The 9,797-nt window shown below is 40.4% G+C and overlaps 1 long non-coding RNA gene across 1 annotated transcript; it reads left to right on the forward strand.

Moving 5' to 3' along the window:
- Positions 1 to 7,312: 7,312 nt before the first annotated feature.
- LOC110697609 lies at positions 7,313 to 7,999 on the forward strand. The gene is made up of 3 exons (XR_002506525.1): positions 7,313 to 7,351; positions 7,472 to 7,555; positions 7,891 to 7,999. It is a non-coding gene; the product is annotated as an uncharacterized LOC110697609 (long non-coding RNA).
- Positions 8,000 to 9,797: the final 1,798 nt, after the last annotated feature.

The raw sequence follows: 9,797 nt of genomic DNA on the forward strand, positions 1-9,797 counted from the left end.
TTACGATTATGAAATATGGCAAATGGATGTCAAAACCGCCTTCCTTAATGGAATTGTGGAAGAAACTGTGTATTTGACACAGCCAGAAGGTTTTGTTGATCCAGGCAACGCTGGAAAGGTTTGCAAGCTTAAGAAGTCCATTTATGGACTAAAGCAAGCCAACAGAAGTTGGAATCTGCGATTTGATGAAGCCATTAGCAAGTTTGGTTTTTATTAAGAATCCAGATGAATCTTGTGTATACAAGAAGGTCAGTGGGAGTGATATTGCATTCCTAGTCCTGTATGTCGATGACTTACTTCTCATTGGAAACATCACAAAATTGTTGGAGTCTGTAAAGGGCTGGTTGGGAAATTGCTTTTCAACGAAGGACTTAGGAGAGGCACAGTACATATTGGGCATCAATATCTACAGGGATAGATCTAAGAGAATGATTGGATTAAGCCAGAGTACTTACATTGATAAGGTACTGGCTCGATTCCACATGGAGAATAACAAAAGAGGGAATTTACCCATGTCCCGTGGCGTAACTCTCAGCAAGAAACAGTGTCCACAAACACCTGTTGAGCGAGAAAGAATGAATCAGATCCCATATGCTTCACTAATTGGATCGATCATGTATGCCATGATATGTACAAGGCCAGATGTATCGTATGCCCTGAGTGCAACGAGTCGATACCAATCGAACCCAGAAGAGGCGCATTGGACTGCGGCCAAGAACATCCTTAAGTACCTGAAAAGGAACAAGGATAAATTCCTGGTGTATGGAGGCCACAAAGAACTGGTTGTTGAAGGTTACACCGACGCTAGCTTCCAGACTGACAGAGACGACTTCAAGTCACAGTCGGGGTACATATTCTTTCTTAATGGAGGAGCGTTTAGCTGGAAGAGTGCCAAACAGAGCTCCACTGTAGACTCTACAACTAAAGCCGAGTAATTGGCCGCTTTAGAAGCTGCCAAGGAAGCTGTTTGGATTCGCAAGTTCATTAGCGAACTTGGTGTTGTACCCTCAATCAAGGGGCCGATAGACCTCTATTGTGATAAAAATGGAGCTATCTCTCAGGCTAAGGAGCCAAGAGAGCACCAAAAGGTCAAACACGTGCAAAGGCGATTTCACATGATAAGGGAATGGAAATCCAAAGGTGAAATCAAAATTTGTAAGATTGGCACAGATGATAATGTAGCCGATCCTTTGACTAAACAGCTGCCTCAAATGAAACACAACAAGCACATTGAGGCAATGGGAATCAAGCATGTTGGAGACTGGCTTTGAAATTCCCTGTACATGTGTTTTAATTAAATAGGATATTTAATGTAAGACACTATATTAAAACCATTCATTAATGGAGTAACTAATTTTTGTGCAAAATTATCATTCACTCCATTACTATTTAATTGTGGTTTAGAATTAAATAATGAGTCCATTCGATTTACGAAAATATTCAAAACAGGGTAATAAGACCATGTCTTGGATAAAGATACACCTGTTAAGTGAACATTGAATATTTAAATCGAAAATTTTCCCTAATCGAGGTCTTCTAACAGATGGACGATTGATGACCGCCATAGATTAGAGGGTAGTATGATCTACAGCACCGTTTCTTATGCTGCGAGGACATGACGGTTGTAAATCATTTCCACAGGCACAGTTTGGAACTGTATTGGGTAAGTACATTTCTCATTATGAATATCGGAACTTGTTTCCTCCGACCATGAGTATTGTGAAGTTTTCTTGTTTGAGTACTAGACTCTTTGATGTTTCCTAACGTCTGCCGTAATTGGGGATCATAACGGGAACACTCAGGAGATTATGTCCTCTTAGTAAGAGGAACTTACAACACAAGACTAATATTGTCCCCCTACTAACAATAGGGAAAATGTTTTGTTGTTTACAAGGCCGCTCGAAGAGCGAGATTGTTAAAATGCATGGCTGTGCTCAGATAGATTTTGGAAATCATCTGCTTATTGACAGTCAAACTCGGAGAACGAGAAACACTTCTGAACGTAATAAGGATGACAAAGAATCTTACCTTATAGTTCACGAAGAAACATTAAGTGACATAGGAAATGGGCTATACACTATATGCACACTTGTCCGGAAGGACAAGTGGGAGATTGAAAGGAATGGTGTCCTTCCAACAAGTGTATTCTTCCGATAGAGGGTTCAAAATTATTACGGAGCTAATTCTTCATTAAGGTCAAGTGATCGGAATGCCTAGGTGGAGGCCGCTTCCGATCAGTAATATCAATGTATAATTGATGTTACAACTTAATCTTAACTGAACCCTTTGGGTCGAACCCAATCGAATCAGCAATACGAGATAAGGAATTAATTCGAAAGGATTAATGAGTCGACAGAGTTTTACAAATACATACGTCGGATATTGAGCCTAGGGCGTCAAGACCGAGCGTCGCAAAATCAAAAAGCGACAAGAATGAACATAGCCCTAGCACCGCACTGGCCTAGCCATGTGGATGCTAGGCTAGTTCAAGCTAGCATGCTCCTAGCATGGCTAGGCGTAAGCCTAAGCACACTAGGTGTGCTAGGCGCACCATCACAACCCATTGCACCCCATACAACATCACTAGGCGCACCATGCATGCCCTAGGATGGCTGGGCGCCATCGCAAGCCAAAGAGCATCACTAGGTGCACCATGCGTGCCCTAGGATGGCTGGGCACCATCGAAGCCCAGGCAGCATCTCTAGGCGCACCATGCGTGCCCTAGGATGGCCGGGTGCCTTCGCGGCCCTAGCACAATGATGGGCACATGGCAGGACCACACGCACCAAGCACAGCTAGTGCTAGGCACTGGCGCATGCGTGATGCGTGGTGCTTGGCTGAGGCTTGTGCATGCATAGTGCATGGTGCATGGCCGAGGCTGGTGCGTGTGGCTGTGCGAGTGTATGCGAGGGAGAGCTAGCAAGCAGCGTCAAGCCCAGCATGCGTGGCTCGCTAGCAGCACGCATGCTAGGCATCGCGAGCATGGAGTTGGATGCGTGGGTGCGCGTAGTGTGGGTGTGTGTGAGTGTGTGAGGCAGTGCGTGCGAGTGCTAGGGCCAGCACCGGCACGCACCAGCGCCTAGCAGCACGCACAAGCGCATGGCACCAGCACGCACAAGCGCATGGCACCAGCACGCACCAGCGCCAGCGCCATCACACAGCACCAGCCCAACACCAGCACGCACTGGCTGGCTAGGGTGCTTGGCAGCAAGGCAGTGCTAGCTGGAAGCCCTAGCTGGCACGCTAGCTGGCAGCCAGCTAACCCTCCTTGACCCGGTTTTGTGCATAGGGTGTGGGGACCAAATCAAGGCCTTGGGGATCAAGGCAATGGTCCCCCCCCCCAAGCCTTGGTCCTCACTTGGCTTTCTATTATTGTGCCATGTGTCGATTTGTGATTGAATTGATTAATCATTTAATTAAATAATTATCACTTTACCAACTCTCCCACTTTGATGGGAGATTGGAAATCAAGGGATCATTTCCCTATAATACCAAGCGTGGGTATTTGGGAATCAACAACCTTGAGTGGAATTAAAAAGGCAACTCTATGTAAGAGTAAACCTTTGATTGGTAAAACTCATAGTTTTTTTGTCCGGGTCTTGACTAACCTTCATGACTTAGGACGCTCGGGTCGGGTCGAGGGTACGATCCGTCGGAGATCTCGTGATTTCGTGATTTTGAAGTAAGAGCTCTTTGGGAGCGAAGCACGCGACAAAGGTATAATTCTTGTTCTTAATCTTGGTTGATTAAGTTTAATATGCTTGTTAATTGTTTTAATTAAGTGGCGGGTCTTGGTGGGTTTCCTTCCGCGTAGTGTTGGGTCACTACGAAACCCTACAGGCATTGCCTACGGGTCTCATGCCTCACAAAGAGACTCTCCACCTCATTGGCGGAAACTTTGAATCTTTGAGTGAGCCTCGGAGGTTTTCGATCTTATGATTGTAAAACCTTCCTAGGAACGCCGTAGTTACCTCATTCCAAGTTGAGAGGGAACCGGGGGGAGCATCCTTGTTCAACCAATGTTCCGCTGCTCCCATGAGTGAGAACGGGAACATCTTCAATCTTATGTACTCTTGGGAGACTCCGTTGATCTTGATAGTGTCACAATACTTGAAAAACTCTTTGAGATGCTCATGGGCATTCTCAAATTTCCCATCGGTAAATTGCCTTTTCTCTATCATTGAAATGAAATTAGGCTTTATCTAGAAATTGTTTGCTTGAGTGGTTGGGGCTAAGATCCCACTTTGAGAGGCGTATAGTTCGGGTGCTCCAAGTTGCTTTAGTGACCTTTGATCGCCCATGTTTCCTTGATCACCCATGCTTTGTTGATTATGGTTATTGGAAAATGGGTTGGGAATTGAGCCTGTGGATGGTTTACCCTCCTCACTTGAAGTGGGAGAAGATGGGGTAGGGGAACTTCTCACTTCCCGTTGAAGTGGGTCTTCACCTCTCTCCCTTGCTTGTCTCCTCAATTGGGCCAGACGCTCTAGCTCGAGGTCTATTGACACCAAAGGCTTAGAGAAATTAAGCCTCCTGTTCATATACAAAGCTAAGCAGAAAGTGAGCACTGACAAGATACTGAAAAACAAAAGAACGGAAAAGAACTAGTCTCACCAAGAAAATAAACACACAATGGAAACCGTCTCCCCGGCAACGGCGCCAATTTGACAAGTGGTATTTTTGGTCCTTACTAAGATACCTGTATCAAATGATATTTGTAGTCTTAAACATGCATCTAAACGAGTATAGAGGCAAGTCAAGGATTTAACACAGGGAAACGATTAAGCACCGCTATTTATCTCCTAATGTTAATCTAGTTCGTTCAAGAAGTATGGTGAGTAATGTAATGACTAAAGGGGATAGAATAACAATTAAAACAAGAACTAGGGGGAAGGATCAAACATGCTATGAATTCAACGAAGTTAGGCATCAGAAAATAGGTTTACATGTAACCCAAGCAACTCATACAAGGCAATATCAAGAATGCTCTCTAATCACCTATCGGGATTAAGAGCCATCCTAGCTAGCATACACTTACACTATTGTCATTGGATCATCCATTTTTCCATCCTTCCTAACATTTCTGGTTTTTTCATGATAGCCTTAATAGGGTAATTAGTACGCACACATATAACATGACTTTCAAAGTATGGGCGTAACTTAATTGAAGCAGTGACTAAGGCTTAAATGATTTTTTCTAAGGAAGCGTACCTGGTTTCCGCACTGAGTAAGGTTTTACACACTAATAGATAGGAAACTGCTCTTTGTCTTCTTCTCTGGTGAAGACTGCACTGATCGTCCCTTATGATACCGCTAAGTACAGTTGTAGTGGCTCTCTTTCTTTCGGCTTGGAAAATATCAAAGGCTTTGCTATGTATTCCTTTAGCTTCTAAAATGCTTCCTCATGTTCTTACTCCCATTTGAATTCTTTGTTCCTCTTAAGCATGTCATAGAAGACTTTGTTCTTATCTGATGACTTGGAAATGAACCTCTTAAGTGCTACTATTCTTCCTGTAAGGCTTTGTATATCCTTTTTGGATTTTTTTTCATTCTAAGCGACTGTTATCATGTACTGAATTGAGATGAACTAAACTGATTAGAGCTAAACTAAACTGAACTAAAATAAACTGATTGGAGTTGAACTGAACTGAAATATTTGACTATGGATTAATGATTTTTAACTATGGATTAATGATCTTTGTTTATTTATTAATATTTATATAAAAAAAATACATAAATATATATAAAAATATTTATGAAAAATAATAGTAATATATATAGTGGATTGTGAAAAAATATCTAAGTGTTAAAAAAAAATAAAAATAATTCTGTATTTTAAATTTGTAAATTGTTTAATATTGTAATAATATATATATATATATATATATATATATGTATATATGTATATTTATATATGTATATATATATATATATATATGTATATATATATATATGTATATATATATATATATGTATATATATATATATACATACATATATATATATACATATACAATATATATGTATTGTGTGTGTGTGTGTGTTTATATATATATATATATATATATATATATATATATATATATATATATATATGTATGTGTGTGTATATGTATATACATATATATATATACACATACACACAGACACACACACATTTATACACACACATATATGTGTGTGTATATATATATGTGTGTGTGTGTGTATATATGTGTGTGTGTGTGTGTGTGTATATATATACATGTATATTTATATATGTGTGTGTGTGTGACAGGAGGTATTTTTGGTCGTTACTAAGACACCTCTATCAAATGATATTTGTAGTCCTGAACATGCTACTAAACGAGTATAGAGGAAAGTTAAGGGTCGAACACAGGGAATTGATTAAGCACCGCTATCTATCTCCTAATGTTAATCTAGTTCGATCAAGAAGTATGGTGGGTAAAGTAATGACTAAGTGGGATTGAATAACAATTAAAACAAGCACTAGGGGGAAGGATCAAGCATGCTATGAATTCAACAAAGTTAGGCATCGGAAAATAGGTTTACATGTAATCCAAGCAACTCATACAAGGCAATGTCAAGAATACTCTCTAATCACCTATCAGGATTGAGAGCTATCCTAGCTAGCATACACTTACTCTATCATCATAAGGCATACAAACTAAGGTCATGCAATAATCAATCACTAGTAGAAAAAACTAAATAGGCACTCCCCCTATAGCACCGGTTCTTAAAAACCGGTGCCAACTAAAACGGGCGGGACCAAAAAATTAAGAGTTGGCACCGATTCTAACCCAAACCGGTGCCAATCATGCATTTAGCACCGGTTCAAACCGGTGCCAACTTGTAAAATTAAAAAAAAAGGATGGGGAAGGAGTTGGCACCGGTTCTCCTTAAACCGGTGGCAAATAAGCAAGTTAGCACCGGTTCCAAACCGGTGGCGTTTAAAAAAAAAAAAAAACGCAGGTTTGCTGGGTTTGCTGCTTCAACCTGTTCAATTCAACGACACTTTCTTCATTTCTCATTTTTGCTTCTAAAATTCCCAGAAATTTTCGCCCTATTCTCTTCTCCCTCCATTTCCAATGAAAGGCTGTGCGAGCTTTCTCCTCTCCATTGAAGCAGTTAAGCTAAGAAACCTTAATTACTCACATTGCTACTTCAATTTTCTGCATTTCCTCTTCCCAAACCCTTCCTCCATTGTAGCTTCCACTGAAGCTTCCATTGAAGCTTCGGCCTCCTCACGCACGCAGCCTGGCTGGGCTTTGTTTTGCCTCCTCACGCACGCATGCACTCAGTTCTTCTCTTTTGCCTCCCTCCATGCATTATTGAAGCAGCTTCGACCTAGGTAAGTAATAACGCTCCTCCATTCACTTAGCTTCTCCATGTATTGCATTAACACCATCGTTGTGGTTTTATGAGGAATTGGTCTTTAGTTTAATATTTGTAAGGTTCTTGTAATTGCTAGGGCTTGGCAATTGCTACTTAACTACTCCATTAAACTCGCAAGGCTCCCCCTCCATTAAACGCACAAGGCTGCCCCTCCACAAATGTAAGTCCTTTGTAGTTGTTATTGTTGCTGTTTATAAGCTGAGAATTCTATTTAGTACAACCTGCATTTATCTATAATTCTAAATTGTTATGAGAATTTTATTTATCATCACTAATAAAGTTGAGAATTTTATTTTGTTTATAGGATAATCTATAATTCTAAATAGTTTATAGGGTTTAGGGTTTAGGGTTTAGCTTATGGTTTTAGGGCAGGCAGCAGTGCTGTGTTGCTGTTTAACTTATGAGTTTAAGCGTCAAACATTTTTCTTCCTTCATTTAACTTCCCTTGAATATACTTTTCTTTACGAGTTGGTTCTCACTATATATGTGTTTCAGGCTAAGAAATGGGTGTCAAGGGCTTCTAGGGTAAGATCATCAGTTTGGAGAGTGGGCGGAAAGCATCCTGGTATCTTACTCTGACTGTCCTTGTTCTTGCTCACTAATATCATTCTTATCTTTTCCCTTAATCTGGTTTTCTATTTGTATTCTATATAGGCTATATTGAAAAAGATTCAGAGGAATATTTGGGCGAAGCATTGACCTTGGCATTGACCTTCTATTTGAGAGTGTTGAGACTTTATAGGTACTTAGGTATATATATAACTTTATGTGCTATATATAAGTTCTTGTTTGCACACTTTTGTGGAGATGGTGTATGATATAAATTTAGTGCAACTTCTATCATGATGTGTGATTAATCCATTGTTTTTTAATTGATTCCATGTATCTTCATATGCTTAGATACTCGTTCAAGGCTTTCTCATTAGGAGAAAGTCTTGAATAGTCCCCAGTTGGGACTGTTCATGAACGTTTACTCTCACTTAGGCGGTGAATGTATGTCCTTTTTTTCGATTTTAAGGAACATCTTGGCTTACCATTTCCTCGATCACCATGTCCTCTTGGTACATATGTGGGTAAGTAATTACCTACGTCGTGTACTTTGAGAACTGGGGGGAAACCCTGCCGGATTTTCCTTAAAATTGAAAAATCGACATACATTCACTAGTAAGAGTAAATGTTCAAGGATGGGTTAGGTTGGAGTGATAAGGGCCCTTTGGAAGCATATATGCATTTTTGTATCTACATGAATGTTATATGCATGTTGTGTGTTTGAATTTGATTCACATATATAATAGATGGTAGCAATTATACATGATTCGTAATATGTTGCCCTGTTTAGAGACAATTTACTTAATGGAGAAGGATCGTGGCTGGATGTATGGTAGACATGATACATTGGAATTCTTTAATGGGGTTCAAGAGTTTTGCGCGAGGGCTTCATCTTATCAGCGCAGAATGGGTTTCAATTACCTCTATTGTCCTTGTGTTGATTGTAATAATGTGAAGGTGGTCAATTGTGTTGATATCATTAGAGATCATGTAGTTTGTCGTGGGTTTAGGCTTAAATACCATGTGTGGATTTGGCACGGTGAAGAAGGAGGGTACAGTGGGGATGTTATTGGGAATTATGTGCATGATGATAGAAACAATGACATTTGTGTGCAAGAGGAATACAAGAATGATGAATATATTGTTGATACTGGTGCTGAGGATGGATTTGAGGATGATCATGTGGAGGAGGTCGAGGATGAAGGGGTGGATGAGATGATGCGTGGTTTTGAAGGTGACGTGTTTAAGTCATTATCGGAGGCTTCTAAAAATCCTTTGTATCCTGGGTGCAAAAAATACTCTAAACTATCCGCTGTGCTAACACTTTTTAACACTAAGTCGAAGCATGGGTGGACGGACAATAGTTTTACTTCTTTGTTGAGCGTGTTAAGTGAGATGTTGCCCGACGGGAATGAAATTCCTAAGTCTTACTATTACGCTAAGAAGCTCATGTGTCCATTTGGTTTGGAGTATAAGAAGATACATGCATGTCCTAATGATTGTATTCTTTATCGAAATGAATATGAAAAATTGGAGGAGTGTCCACAATGTACGAAATCGCGCTACAAGCGCATGAGTTGCAATGCTGGTAAGCAGGGACCGCCTGCTAAGGTGTTATGGTATCTTCCCATTATTCCAAGGTTTAAGCGTCTATTCTCAACACCAACAAACGCTAAAAACTTGAGGTGGCATGTAGAGGGAAGAAAGAATAACAGAATGCTGAAGCATCCAGCCGACTCCCCGCAATGGAAGAACCTTGATATCAAGTTTGGAGAATTTGGTGATGAAGTTAGAAATTTAAGGCTTGGTTTGTGCACGGACGGGATGAATCCATTTGGCACTCTCAGTACCCA

This window comes from Chenopodium quinoa, unplaced genomic scaffold, assembly GCF_001683475.1.
Source record: "Chenopodium quinoa cultivar QQ74 unplaced genomic scaffold, ASM168347v1, whole genome shotgun sequence".
Classification (NCBI taxonomy): domain Eukaryota; kingdom Viridiplantae; phylum Streptophyta; class Magnoliopsida; order Caryophyllales; family Amaranthaceae; genus Chenopodium; species Chenopodium quinoa.